Source organism: Lepeophtheirus salmonis, chromosome 5 (genome assembly GCF_016086655.4).
Source record: "Lepeophtheirus salmonis chromosome 5, UVic_Lsal_1.4, whole genome shotgun sequence".
Taxonomy (NCBI): domain Eukaryota; kingdom Metazoa; phylum Arthropoda; class Copepoda; order Siphonostomatoida; family Caligidae; genus Lepeophtheirus; species Lepeophtheirus salmonis.
The window spans coordinates 45,118,001-45,133,058 of NC_052135.2; the positions used below are offsets into that span (position 1 = coordinate 45,118,001).

Here is a 15,058-nt window from a genome sequence, read left to right on the forward strand (position 1 = left end):
TACCTCCACACACGTTGGTTGTCTAAAATATTGTAACGTATTGTTTAAAAATTAGGTTATTAAAGTTACAATTTAAATTAATTTCTAAAGAGGATTGTGGGATATTTGTAACTTTATTGAACAAATATATTTGAAAGCATGGATCTCTGCTCCTACAGCCTTAGATGCTCCATTTAATGATTTGAATTTGTTTAAATCCAGAATCCATATTCTCATTTCAGACACGGCATCTGAAAAAATTTCAAACCATTAATTGTATATAGCTGAAGAGCTTGTTGGAAAAAAATTTCAAAAATCCATAGCTTTTCACAAAGAAATTAAATTCTTTGGAAAAAAGTTTAAAATATTAAATTTTTGAAAAATAAATTAAATTTTTAATTATTGATTTCTTTGAGAAAATAAATTAAATTTTTAATTATTGATTTCTTTGAAAAAAAAAATTAAATATTACATCTTCTTGTATCAAAAAAAAGATTCCTTAATTTGGAAGGAGGTACAGCCCCTCCAGCCCAGTCCTGCGGACGCCCCTGATTACATCCCAAAAATGACACATTGGTATTTAAAAATAAAAGATCTGAGAAGGAGTTTCGTTTTTTGTTTTTTTTTGTAGCGCACTGTAATGTTGACTTAGTTATAATATTGACATTGATGATAAAAATATGTTATGTGTAATTTAGAATCAGAGTGCTTTGAAACGTTATTGGGTTAAAAATGACCATAACGAACTGGGAGGAACTTTATTTATATTTCTTGTTGTTGTTATCAGGCTCTCATTTGGCCGTAGAATCATGTGATGCTAATAAGGTTGGACATTTGGAGTCGTATGTATCTCAATCCTACAATTCTTTCTCTTTTTCAGAATATCCCATATATTGAATTCATTCATCCCTTCTCTGGACTCGTAGAATGTCCCAATGGATCTCTTTGCAGTGATAATACTATATGTTGTCCCATAACTTCCTCTTCTGAAGAAAAGTACAAGTGCTGTCCACATCAAAATGGTGTCTGCTGCTCTGATGGAACCTGTTGTGCCCCGTTTTTCTTATGTAGTGCCCAAGGAGATCATGCTTGTGTCTTTGATGACAGTGTTATGTAAATAATCAATCTCATATCCCCATAAATACTACTTTTCCATAAAGTGTTGTCCCCGATTTGTCAATTGAAATATTTTCTCAATTCAATAATATAATGCGATTAAAATATGATTGAAGCCAATGCCGGTATCTCGGTTTTGTTATTACCATTAATAAGGTCAATAAATTTTACTATTGAAAACATTATTGGCTCTGGTGCCACGACAGACAACCTTTATAAATAATACATTTACATGACTTGTTGATAGTCAAGTAAGTAGATTGTGAGTTACTTGTAATATTTCATCCTTAACTCTTTTTGGATAAATCCTTATCATAGTACATAGTTCTTTTGAAAAATATGTACTACGATAAGACAAATACGATGATGAATAGTGAGTCAATAGATTTAAGTGAGTTTGATAAGATATTTAGAGTGCATACACACTTTGAAAGTACGTTTTGTGCAAGATTTGAATCTCAAACTATCACTTCTGGCTCCAACAGTTACAAAACAAGTTTCTACGAGTTGGTAATCTTTAGCACTTTTGTGATGTAACCGCGTAATATAATATATTTGTGTTCCATTAGATACGGCTCTTTGAGGGTCGTTAGTAAATCCCCTCATGAGCTATTTGTAGAGTTACATAAAACTTGGCCTTAACGCGTCCCAGATTTTTGTTTAGTAGGTAGTCTGAAAGGGTTTATTTTTTGATTTCAATATCTGATTCCATTATTAATTCATTCTTGAAGAGAGAAACTATAAATATTAAGTAATCACTAGTAAGTCTGCTCATGAAAGACAGATAGTAAAGGGAAGTTGCAGGTGTAAGTCCTTGTTGGACTCAATTTTAATTTATTTGCTGTATTAGGTGTAGTATTTTATGAATAAATAATTGGAGGGTAGAAATATCGATAGGAGTATTCTCTGAAGTGTCAGGCCTAAAAAAAGACGTTTTTCAATGACTTTGTTTTAACTCCTTGGCATAGGACCCAGCTTAGTCCGAATGGCGGTACAGAGAACGCTCATCTCGGATCCTACTCATACCAAACAATAAAATTGAGGATCCACATGAGAGTAATTTCTTCCAATGTTCTTGCTTACTACAGTGTGGGAATTTTGTTGTTTTTTTCCTTTATCTCACAGCTGCTTGCAGCTCATCTAATCAAATGTCTCAACAGCTTAGCTCTTCCTTCTCTAAACATTTTTAAGAAAGTTCATGTCATTAATCGATTTCTTTTATTTTTGAATACTGGCTGCTCAAATTGTATCCAACTTTAGCTGAGAGTCATAGAACAGGCATATTATACTAGAAACCTGTAAATAAAGGCTCAAGCGCTCGCTACAAATGGGGTAAAAGAACTGAAAATTATTACGATGACATAACATAACATCAAAAGCCCATTTGTCAACAAATTTTTAGGAGAAAAAAGTATTTATTAGATTTAAATAGTCAAACATATACCCAAATAAAAAAATAAGGCCTTTAAATTTAGCAAACGTGCTAGAGCCTTTGCTTACATGTTTTCGATTAAATATGGCTCAGGTATGACTAGGGCTGGGCATCGAGCAAGTGTGTGTAAAAAGTAGGAGCGAGCCATATGGTACACTTGATTAAAAGTTACGGTTTTGGATGATAGAATATCACGTGATGATGGTATAAAAATGACGATCTTTTATATTTAATATTACAAGAGCGTTAGTCCGCTAAAGAAATCCTGAGCGCACTCCCGCGCCAGCTCAGTTTTCTAATTTTGTGAGCGCACTCCCGCTCCCACTCAATGAAAAATGAGCCGCACTTATTTTTTCACTTGTATTTGAACTTGACAACTCTTTATGTATGTATGTTACAAAAAATATCCAATTCAATTCCCCCCCCCCCTTTAAACTAGTTTTATCAAATAGATCATGGTAAAATAGACATTTTTATACCAAAATCATGTTTCTAGCTTCAATATTAAGGAAATTATGACCAATTTATCATCAGCATTTCACGCCATTTTTTCGTAGTGTTAAATCTGTTAATGTTAGAACCTACAACAAAATCCGTGATAAAATAAAATATGATTTCAATAAAACAACACAACTTTCTTAAACATCAAGAAAATTGAATGAAATTTTCATGAATTACAGACAACAGTACTATGCAAAAGATGATATTTTTAAATACCTGCAATTGTATTATAAGAAATTCCAGTATATTAATACAACTAATGATAGTTATTGAAAAAAAAGGATAAGTTAAAAATTAAGACAAAGTACTTTCATATTGAGCAGAAATAAAGATTAAAGGTGCTCAGGGCCGGGTTAAAATTGGTGTACGTCGCATTACTAGATTTTTTTGAAAAATTTATTAAACACTAGAAAATAATTTTTGATATGTCCATTGTAACTTTTATTTAATCTATTATACAAAATAAATAATTTTGAAAGCTATCTGGAAATGACTTATTTTATATTGAATAGTGCGATTAAAAAAAGCAACGGATTGAAAAAAAATGTGTGAAAGATTAACAACTTATCTACACTAAATATAAATGACATGAAATTGATTTTCCCAATTTAAGTAATAAACATCCAGTATTTCTACAGGGATCCATGAAACACTTCTAAACTTCCGCAAAATATTCCCTCTCCGTTAATTGGCATTATATAACGTACTTACTTTATGATTACAAATAAATTACAAAAATGACTCCCAAGAAATAAAGACAAATAAGGTACAAGAATAAATAAAACTTAACGATCTGAACTTATATTTAAAATAAAAATATCCACAAAATGATTAATAAAAAAAGTAATTTTTTTTTTCAAAATTTTCGTCCTTTAAACTTTGGCATTTATCTTTAAATATTTGACAGCCTTTTGAAAATACTCTCTCAACGGCATCTGAGGACGGCAGTGTTGTATTATTTTGTAGAATTATTTTTTGAATTTTTGGGAAAGAGTCTCAAAAGTTTAAAGAGTTGTCTTCTAAAGTCATAAAATTTTCCACAATTCCAGCGGCGATTTGATTTTTTTTATATTTTTTATTCATTGAAAAGAAGCTTGATGTTTACTCCATTTCTATTAAATCCTAAGGATTTTCACAAGCAATCTCAGTGTGGACGAGAAGGTTAACCTCATCCACTAAGACTTTTTTCTTTTTTTTATTCTTGTAATTCTGGAGAATCACTAAAGCATTCCAAACCTTTAAAAAATAGATGAGATGATTGGTTTAATTAAAATAGGTGTATCAAGAAATATAAATGTCTTTTGGTGCTCATTGGGCACGAAAAGTTTGGGAACCACTGTCTTAGGGGGCATGTAATTACGAGGTATCGTGCAATTTCCTGATAATTAAGCTTGAGAATATGTTTAAAATTAAACACAGGGTTCTTAAGTTTTTTAACTTTGGCTTACGTGAGATTTTGAGATCTTATGTCAATTTACAGCATAAAAATATTAACAAATAGTATTTCCGTTGGCGAAATTCGTTGTACAATAAGGAAGGATTTATATTTCAACGTAATTCCCACACAGGGAGGAGATGACAGTATCTCTGAGTCTTCATCGAGTGACCACCTACATGAGAGGCAAACTTGTCAACCGAAGACAGCAGAGAGCCACAGATACAGCATAAAAAAAATATTCTAGCTTTTCTGGAGGAGACATAACTTTAACCGTCTTTTCTTGTAATCTTTCAAATTATTATTTAACTCTCAAATTTTTCGATGTTATCTCATAAGTTGCAGAAAACTGAAAAAGTAATAAAAATTTAAAGAAATGAGCGAAAATTTGAGCGATTTTTTCGCTCTTCTAAAATGGCGTGCACGCTCCCGCTCTCGCTCAAGAATTTTGAGAGCACTCTAAAGAGCAGCGCTTACTAATGCTTTGAATATTACAACAGAAGAGCCAATATAAAAAGTAGTTGAGATTTTCAAATTGAGGAATACAGGATTTTTACTTCTTAAAACTCATGACGAATCTTCCAAACTTCTATATATTAGATTTATTAACAAATATTAATAAAAGTCACTAATATGATATATCATACAATGAGTAGTCAAAAACTTATGATTATCACTTAACCCGTCTCCAGCCCCTCCAGTTCTTTAATGAATTCTGGTATCGGGGGCTTGCTAAACAATGCACCATCCCTAGAACACATTCAAGACGGACTGCAGTAGGATACCTAATCGGCAAGCTATGGCGAGGGCACCAAAAGTTAAAGTTATTTTTACATGTACCCGTCCTGATTGTATGTTGTATATGATGTGTAGCAATAAATGTTTTTTTTTATTATTAATTACTAGTAAATTTATAAATTAAAGTATTATAACGTATATTTGTGATATTAAGTTAAAAAAGTATGGATAAAATAAAAAACACAAGTATAAAACGATTAAATATAACGAAAAATATTAATTAGACATTTTAATAGTAGCTATACACAGAAAGTGAAACAAATTAATAATAACAAACGACACTAAATATTAGAAATTGATTCAACAAATGAAATGAAATTGAAGCTGTTAAATTTAATTATTACGAATGGATTCAACAAATTACATTAGGGACAAATGTAAATTATAAATATACAAAAATAATGAGACATTTTTATACATAAACAAATATACTAATTATGAGTAGAAATAAAATCCGTCTTCTTCCTATCATATTTCAAATTCCATGCAGAATCCTCATTTTTCGTCATCCAAGTAATTTGTAAAGCTAAGAAATGAAAAATTAAATGAATATGTTCAGTATTTCAAACGACTTATCAATTGGACTTCAACATGTTGGAATGGTTGGAGCATACCTAATTCTTAACCCGAAAAAACTGATGTTATATAAACTATTTGCTCGCCACTTGAAGCTAAGACCCCCTTAGAGACCATTGTTGTTCTTGACCATATTGCTGTATTTAGGAATAAATGTAATTGATTTTAAAAAGTTATTTGAAATTTGAAGTTTTTTTAAATCAAAAATCTATAGCTATTTACAGAAAATTAAATATTGAGGGGAAAAAAATTGAAAAATTTAATTAAATTTTCTAGTGAAAAGCAAAAATTCCTTAATTTTTTAGGAGCTACAGCCCGTCCAGCCCATCCCCTGCGAACCCCCCTGATATATGATGACTGGTATCAGGCCTCTGACTACAGGGTTGTAAGGTAGTGATCACTCCCTGAATAAAAGCTTGTTGTCAAATGTAAATCAAAGCAAAAGTTTTTTCCAATTCTTTTTTGCAGTTGTTAAAATTTTGGAAATAACAATTTCCTGTGTTAAAAGTTGTTTATTTCTTTAAAATTTTTTTGTGGCAATTATTGAAAAGTTATCAACAGAGAAATAAAATAGGTGGAACGAAGATTCTACCGCTTCTTTACACAAAAGACATCCATGTTCCGTTTTATTTTCTTGCTGGTGTATAGGGAGGATGTCACCGCTCTGTACCAAAACCACTTCTGTGACCATGTTGTAAAGGTGTTTGAGTGTATTTTTCTTGGATTGATTGTTTCTTCGTCAATATTAAGTTTCTTTCAGTTTATTTATCTGCAAGTTTGTCATTTACATAAAAAAAATTATGTTAAAAAGTAAACTGTCACGGTTCTGACCTTTATTTAAAAATGTATAACAACAAAAACATTGTAATGAATGTATTATTAATTTGAATTCTCAATAAATTAGATAATGACATAAAATGCCCTAATTCGTAAAAAAGATACGAAAAAAGGTCAAGTTACAGAAATAATGATAATAAAATATATTCATATAATGTTTCATTTTAATATAACTTGTTGGAAAATAGGTTGAAATCTCTCATTTCCTCCACTTCCTGCCTTCCTTCTGAATCCCTTCCCATTCTCTTTGGGCCACCTTGATGTTCCAAACTATCCTCACGATCAAGCCGACAATATCTGAAATTATTTTTGGATCACCATCCGCGTCAAGAAGATCCAAAATCTTTTGATTCTTGTTCACTCATTTTTTGTCCAATTTTGATTAAATAAAATCAATGCAGAAGAAAAACAACATATGTACCGGTAACTGGCTTGAGATGTCACCTGAAACTTTAATTAGCTCAGAAAAAATTTAGTTACGCGGATAATTTCCCTATCGCACTCTATATATATTGCAATTCCTCTGCCAAAAAGATAATTCCCAACTTTAATGAATAAAATGTTCGATCTGAACTTTATTTTTGCTAGTTTAATTGACATTTTTAAAAATGTTGTCTTCGTGGAAGTTATATTAAATGTTGCAAGTGACTTCACATTCATTCTCTGATGCTGATGAAATAAAAAGGGAGTAATATTCTACAAAGTCAACCATCTTTTCTTACACTTACTTATTCTTTCTCCTACATGAGGTTGATTAACTGAGGCTTGTTGCACTCCAGATATTAGTATAACTCATTGTCTTTGCTTAGAATAAAAGAAGCACAAACATTCACAGCTCTCAAAAAAATAAAGTGTAGATTTTTATGTTTGTGAGTTAGCACAAACATAAAGGTTCCATTTTTAAATAAATAACCGGCGATAAATTTGAATTTCTTATCTCCATGATCTTATAAATATTATTGTTATACCATAAAAGGAAGTATTGTAGGAATGTTGTTAAATACGAGTGGCTTAACAACACTCCTTGCAAATATTAACAATTCCATATAATACACATTATTCAAATTGCCCTAGATCTTAATTATTGATTAGGAGACGAGGATTTGTGTCTATACTATATGTAGATCATATTTTAAAAATATATAGGAAAAACAAATTCTTGTTTTTATATATTCTCATTACTTTTGTCGTTAATGTTAATATTTGCAATAGAAAAAAAATGGCTTTCATTTTAATGAGTCTATCTATTTGTACAAACAACAGGGCTGTTTTTATAGATGGGGTGTCCTAAAAGATTTTTGCCTACTCTGTAAGAGATCTAAAAATGGAGAAGACATGAATTGTACAGAGATTAAATAATATGTAGGGAATGGATCCTTCGAGAAGTAAGTGATCGGAATATCCAAAGTTTTATATTTTGTAAAACCTAAATATTTATCTTGCCTTTTTCATGGCGTTGCGTCAATCACATACAAATTGACACTGTATTTTGCAGTGAACTATCAATTTTTCGGTGTCCCCACTTTAACAGTTTGTAACAGAATGTACACTTAATTGTCTAACAACCCTCTGATCTTGGTTCTTTTTTATATATTTTTTCAAAGAAAGTTTGTGAGATACTGAAAAATTATATGACTTTAACAAGGAGCCTTACAGATTATTTGATTGAAAATAAATCCTGAAGAGAGTTGAGTTATGATTTAAAAGAGGCTCTGTTCACATAACTATATATTTTATTATTAGTCAGTGTATTGATTAGTTAATTAATGCCAAGTAATATATAATTATAAATATCTTTTAGCATGTAATCATTTTGAAATATATTGGTTGTTCAAGAAGATTTTTATTCAGTTACAATAGTAGTAACGACGTGTTTCTATATCATTCCCTGAGCCATTATTATTCCTTGATTCCAATTCATTTGGCTATAAATATTGATAAACCCTGTGTTTTTTCGGCAAGTTAAATTAAAAGAGACCGAAAATTGACATGGTAACCCTAAAAATTTGAAGAATGTACTGCAGCTTTTCTGTCATTACATTTTATCAGATCAGCTACAATCAAATGTGACGAGGTAAAAGGGGAAGAAGGAAAAAAATGGATAATTGCAAGATTTACTCCGATCTCAATCATCAATTCTACACCAAATCCAACAAGTACTTACAATTAGAACTCGTAAAAAATCCTCCAATCCCCGTCGGATATGAGCACACACGACTGTTCAATTAGGTTTTGAATATAATTGAATGTGGTCGAAAAGGAAATAGACTACTTTTGAATTAAATAATAATGAAAACAGCTTAGGAAAAGAAAATTCATTCTTCAGATTACCCATTCCAAACAAATGGGCGAGCTAAAAAATATCACAAATGATGTTATTTTATCATCCTTTGATATTTTTCTTATGCTGTGTACAGCTTTTTCTTCTCTTCGCTCAGTGTACCTCGTTAATTTAGTTAAAAGGGCAAATTCATAGAGACTGTATAGTTAATTATGAATTAAGGACTCAAGGGGCCCTGATTCCTTTAGTTATGAAGTAATACTCAACGCTTTCTAGTGAACAAAAAGAGTGTCGCTGCGACCACTACATTGTACAAATATTGATCACGTGGTCTTTGTTTTGTTACTTTGTTTCATAGCCATTCATAGGTGGAAAATAGCCATACACTACACTGTCCTATTTTACTTTTTTTGAGAGGAAATCAAGAACTAATTGATGAAACAGAGTTGCAATATTAGAGCCTGACCTTGGAACTAAGTTTAAGTTACCAGTTACTATTTGATAGTCCACGTTTTGGACGATCTGTCCACTAAAGTACTCGTTCCTATTTTTTTATTTCATAATGACAATATTAAGTACTTTTTCAGTATAACATTGGAAATGTGTAAATATTGATCACGTGGTCTTTGTTTCATTCCTTTGTATTAAAGCTTTAGTATCCCTTAACTAACAGTAATACAATTACTTATGTAGTAATTTACTCCGTATGAACTCTATCTTTGGACTCATTCCAACGACATATTTAAACATATATTATTATGTAGGTACTTAATACTTAGGTATTAGGCATGTACAAACAAACAGAACTCTAGCTTTAATCAATTTTTCCTTCTTATTATTCGTTTCTTCTCAAATTTAAACAATAAAGTATCTCTTTAAAACAAAGTCATTCTCAAATATATCTCGTGTTTTGAATTTGTTTGCAGCAAACTTTTTATTATTAATAAGTTTTCCTTTAAACATTCAACAACGTAAGTTAACACAATCAATACTTCAATTATAACTAAATTCATTTCTAAGTGAAATGAAAAATAATGGTTATTATATTTTGGTTAACAAAATATTGAAATTATTCATCAGAATAAATAATATTTCTTTCAAAACCTTGTTTCTAATTGAATAAATAGTTTAATATCAAGCGTGTACAAGCAATACATTTTAAAACTTTGTATATTATAATCTACAAACCTCAACAACTGATACTGTTAACTAAAAGAGGTTTTGTTATATAATTTTTTTCTTTTTTAGGGAAAAGAAAATGCCACGTTAGTAATTTTTGTATTTCCAACATTTATTTTACCATGATATTTTATCTTCTACATGCAAGACAGATTTTATATCATAAAACCTTTTCATTTTGAAAAGGAGATTTCTTGAGGTTTGAAGATTATAATGTGCAAAGTTCTTAGAAATAAATAGTATATACTACTCATGCTATATATACAGTGTAAGATGTGGTTACCTACTTCAAAATACACATTTTTCATAAAACATATGAAAACTGATATTATTCCCATTTTCAAAGGCTTAAACTAACTTAATTAGTAACAGTTGCTTTGATCTTGGACTTTGGCTGTGGCTGCCCCAAGAGCCATGTAGATGTTTTAAAAAAGGGAGCAAATTATTTTTTTTTAAATTCCAAGTATTTCTACCATTTTCAAGGAAGTTGTATAAGCTTGGATTTGCTAGAACTTTCAATACTACAACATCAACTTATAGAATGCTACAATGAAAAGAAGGAGATCATATCTCAAATTGTTTAGGATTTTGAAAAAGTGAATAATACAATTATGTGTCTGTTGAGGTAGACCTTATCAAGATCCAATATCAAAGTAATTGGCATATTTAGTTAATTTAGTCTCTGGAAAATGGAACTAATATCAGTTTGTATGAGTTTGAAATAACTAGTCAAATTAGTCTATAACCCACCTTAAGTTTTATTTATGCATAACAAGATGTGATTATTGTAATTTTGAAACTAATCCAAAGGAACATTGATCATTTTAAAAAAATCTGTAAATATTTACATGGGATCATTCTTAAAGTACGTATTCGAAAATAAGCGATTTGGACAACTCCACCCATGTAAAGGAGGATTCCAAAACCACATGTCCACTTAGGGGATAGAAGGGTCCAGTATACGACTACGTTCATCCTTGTTTGAGTCGGGAGGGGGTCAACTTAAAACTATATAGACACTTGACTAACATGTCAACATGGGCCAAATGATGTCACAGGGATCATAGCATTAAAATTTTAAAAAATAAAAATAAAGTCATAATATAAAATATTTGAAAAAGTTTAGTTAAAAATGCCACTTGAAAATATTTCATAGGGGAGAAGGGGTTACAAAATGCATGTGGCTGTTAGGAAGGGTGAAACAGATCCCCATTAGTCCACCATAGTAAAACTGGAACAAAAAGGGATGTTACCCCATTCCCCTACTTATGAAGAATTTTTATAGTTATTAAGAATTCGAGTTTTTTCTGAATTTTCTATAAAGTTTGGTCCTATTAAAGTGTTGCAAGGCCACAATTGGTATTTAAATTTGGTCCATTTCTTTAACGTGGTATCTATTAATGGTGTATAGTTAATTTTTATCATGTAATATATTTGACCAACGTATAGAGAACCATTTGTCGCGATCAGTGTTGGTTGGTAACGCTTTAGTAAGTAATATATCACTGCAACAGTAATATTTTTCTTGTTATAATATTATAACGATATTAATATGATAAAGAAGTAATCTCTATTAATAAAAAATTGTGTCTGTCTGTCTGGATGAATATATAAAAACGAATCACCGCGTGCACTTTCTATAGTACTTTATGATGTATATCAAAAATTGTGATAATAATCGTGGGTGTTTTGTGTATATTTAAGAAAGAACCCGAGAATTAATATGGTAATCCTGACAATAAGAAGAATATTTGGAGGAGGGGAACTAAAATCAGCTGTGACAAGGGATGAAGGGGAGAAGGAAATAAACAAGGGTAAGAATGTTAGCAAGGAGGACTATGATGTCGATCTTCAATTCCACTTTTAGTCCAACAAAGACTTACCAGGTGTAGAAAAAGTACTGAGTAGCCATTAAAAAACTCTATATTGATCAGGATTTTGTTGTACATAGAAAATTTTAATTTATAATATTTTTTATTGTAACAATGTACATTAATAATGAATCTGGCTACCAACAGTCCCAACGACAGCCTCTAACAGCCTCCGGACCCCTTGCAAACAAGATACTTCATTAGTGGTTAACGGAGGTTTTCAGGACCTCAATATTCGGGTGGCGGACTTAACAGCCTTCTTCTCAATTTACCAGTAAATGGAGTAATCCAGTGGACTCAGATCTGGGCTCTGAGGTGGGCAAAAGTTCTTAGACCAGAAGTTCATGGCTTTTACCAATGTACTATTGTACAATACTAGCAGAATGGGCCGGAGCCCCGTCCTGCTGAAATATGTAAGTGGCCTTATTAGACTTATTTATGGTCTTGGTGGTCTATGGGACCACTTTTTCCTTCAAAACCATCAAGTAGTCGGCCACAGATAACCGGTATCCAACAGGAAATCAGATTGGATGATTTTTTTCTCCCCTTGATGCAATAACCCCCAACATCGTCACAGAGGTGGATGTTTGGTATTGGTGACTGTCCTGATGTTGTTATCAGGTTTGCCAAAGCATACTACCCGATCCTTTTGCTTGTTGTAGACGGGGGCAATGGTAAAGGTATTTTCATAAGAAAAAAAATTACCCAGTTGCTGTTGTGCTTCTGATACTTCAATAGTTGTTAACATCGCTTAAGATGGAGTTCTTTTTTATGTTGGAACAAGAGTGGCCTCTCAATTCTTCTAAGGGATATTCATCCGGCCTTTCGGATGTCCTTGCCACAGTATTAAAAAAATTAAATTTTTTGGAAATTATTTTTAAAAAATGAAATTAAATAAAACACCTCCATACTTTACAATTAGCTATTATTGCAGCTGACAATTTAAACCAATCAGCAACAAGAAGGAAATAACATCATTTTCTTCTACTGAGTGTCGACTCTTTCCCTATAGTCCTTTACATCTAAGAAGTGTTCTGAACTTTGATTGGTTGAAATAGCCTTAGCCCTTGTCAAGCATTGAACAATTCTGAACAATTATCGAATAAAAATTCCGTAGTTGGGATGAATTGGCTAACTATCAACTGATTATGGGCCTATTTTCTGTTTATATTCTTTTGAAAAGTTGCAGAATAGATTAAAGGTACGGAATTGTTAGAAAAAGATTCAATTTTTACCACACTAACATAAAAATAGTGTTCATTTTCTTGTTCGTTTTTTTCATTTACAAATATTCATACAATTTTTTTTCTTCATTATGGATATAATTATTATTATCTTTGAGAATAACAAAAATATATTTAATAAATATTGAAAAATTATGGATCTGATTTTGTATGTACAATTATCAATTTTTTTGTACATTAATTATTTTCTATAAAATATTTGAGAATACACCATTTGCAAATCCCTTGACTATGGAATAATCGTGTATGAAATAGGTGTTTTAGGTTGGGACAGACTGCAATTTTCTATTTATTTATTCATTTCATATTTTTATAAGAAAATATTTTATTAAAATTTGGATCTCATTGTCACATTGATACTCACTTTTCCAATGGTTTTTAATCAATTATCTCTCTCCTTGAGATTCGATGGGAACTTAGATATTCAGATTTAAGCATTTCTTAAAAATAATATATTAACTATACCATTTATCTTACATTCAAGAGATTTAAAATATCAAATTATAGAAAAGAAGAAAGAAATGTTACTCAATCAGACAAAAAAATTTATCTTTTTTTTATGTTGTCCCTGGTCATTTGATTATTAAAATAGGTATATTCAACACAACCTATGTTGAGTATTTGAGATAATACAATGTTGCTCTGTATGTAGCACAACAAGTTATCATGTAGTGAAATGAACAATTGTAATTAATGGAACGACTTCTGCCCCATTTATAATGCAAAGGTCAGAGCAAGTTTGCAAAAAATGCATAATACAATAAAGTCAAGCATATTTCAATAACATGTTCACATAATTCATCAATAATAATATTAAAAACATTCTTGCAAGCAGAAGTTTAAACAAAATAAATGCTTTAAACTAACATATACAGATTCAATTAAGAGGAATTTTAATGCAGAGAGATAAAATTATAGTAATGAAATATCCCTAAGTAGCCGTTAGCTATTTATTAAGTAGGTGAGAATTCGAGGTTGTGCGGAGTAAAATCATAAAAAAGCAATTCACTCAACACGGTCCTATTACATTAACATAAAATGTACATTGTCACGTCGAAGAACCTTTATTGTATTTCTCAGACTCCCGTCCACACGGCAACGTTTTCGAAGCGATGATGTATCTTTTTTATTCGAATTCAAAAAGTATTGTGGCTAAGCTGTTAACGAATGTTGGTGTACATAATGGGAATCTAATTTTCAGTAGAGTTGACATGTTTGTAATGAACACACTAAGGTTATAAATGAGAAAAAGATAAACGGTTGCGTGTGCTCCTTTTTTCTTTTTTTAATTGTTAAATGGATTTTCGTGGTGTTAACATCTCTTTCTGAAGTATACATTCTCGCCTAGGCTTGGATTTAATTTTTTTAACGTTTAATAAAATAATTATATTTGAATTTATATATAATTAGAATGAGCAATGCAAACCTCCGCCTATGGTCATTTTTCCTGAATTAAAGTTTTTGTGATATGAAACATCTTTATTAAACCTACATAAAAACAGCTATTTCAGCTCTGTACTTCAATGTGTTTTAAAGTTATTATCAATTATGCATTTTGAACATTTTGTACTAGCTTGAAATTTGAGAATGGCCTCTAAAAAGATATTATGACCTATGATTGTGATCATAAATAATCTAAATACATAGTGCAATAAAAACTCATCAATAACTTTTCCTGTAACCCCGGTGACCAACAAACAAACAAACAGATGTAAAAACATAAACTATTGAATTATTAATTATTCAATAATTATTTACAACTTCTTAACAAGATATAATTCGAATTTAACCAATCAACGTTGAGAACAC

General features: G+C 30.7%; 1 non-coding gene across 1 annotated transcript; it reads left to right on the forward strand.

Moving 5' to 3' along the window:
* Positions 1-658: 658 nt before the first annotated feature.
* On the forward strand, positions 659-1,215 carry LOC121117948 (uncharacterized). The gene is made up of 2 exons (XR_011780468.1): positions 659-804; positions 860-1,215. It is a non-coding gene; the product is annotated as an uncharacterized protein (transcript).
* Positions 1,216-15,058: the final 13,843 nt, after the last annotated feature.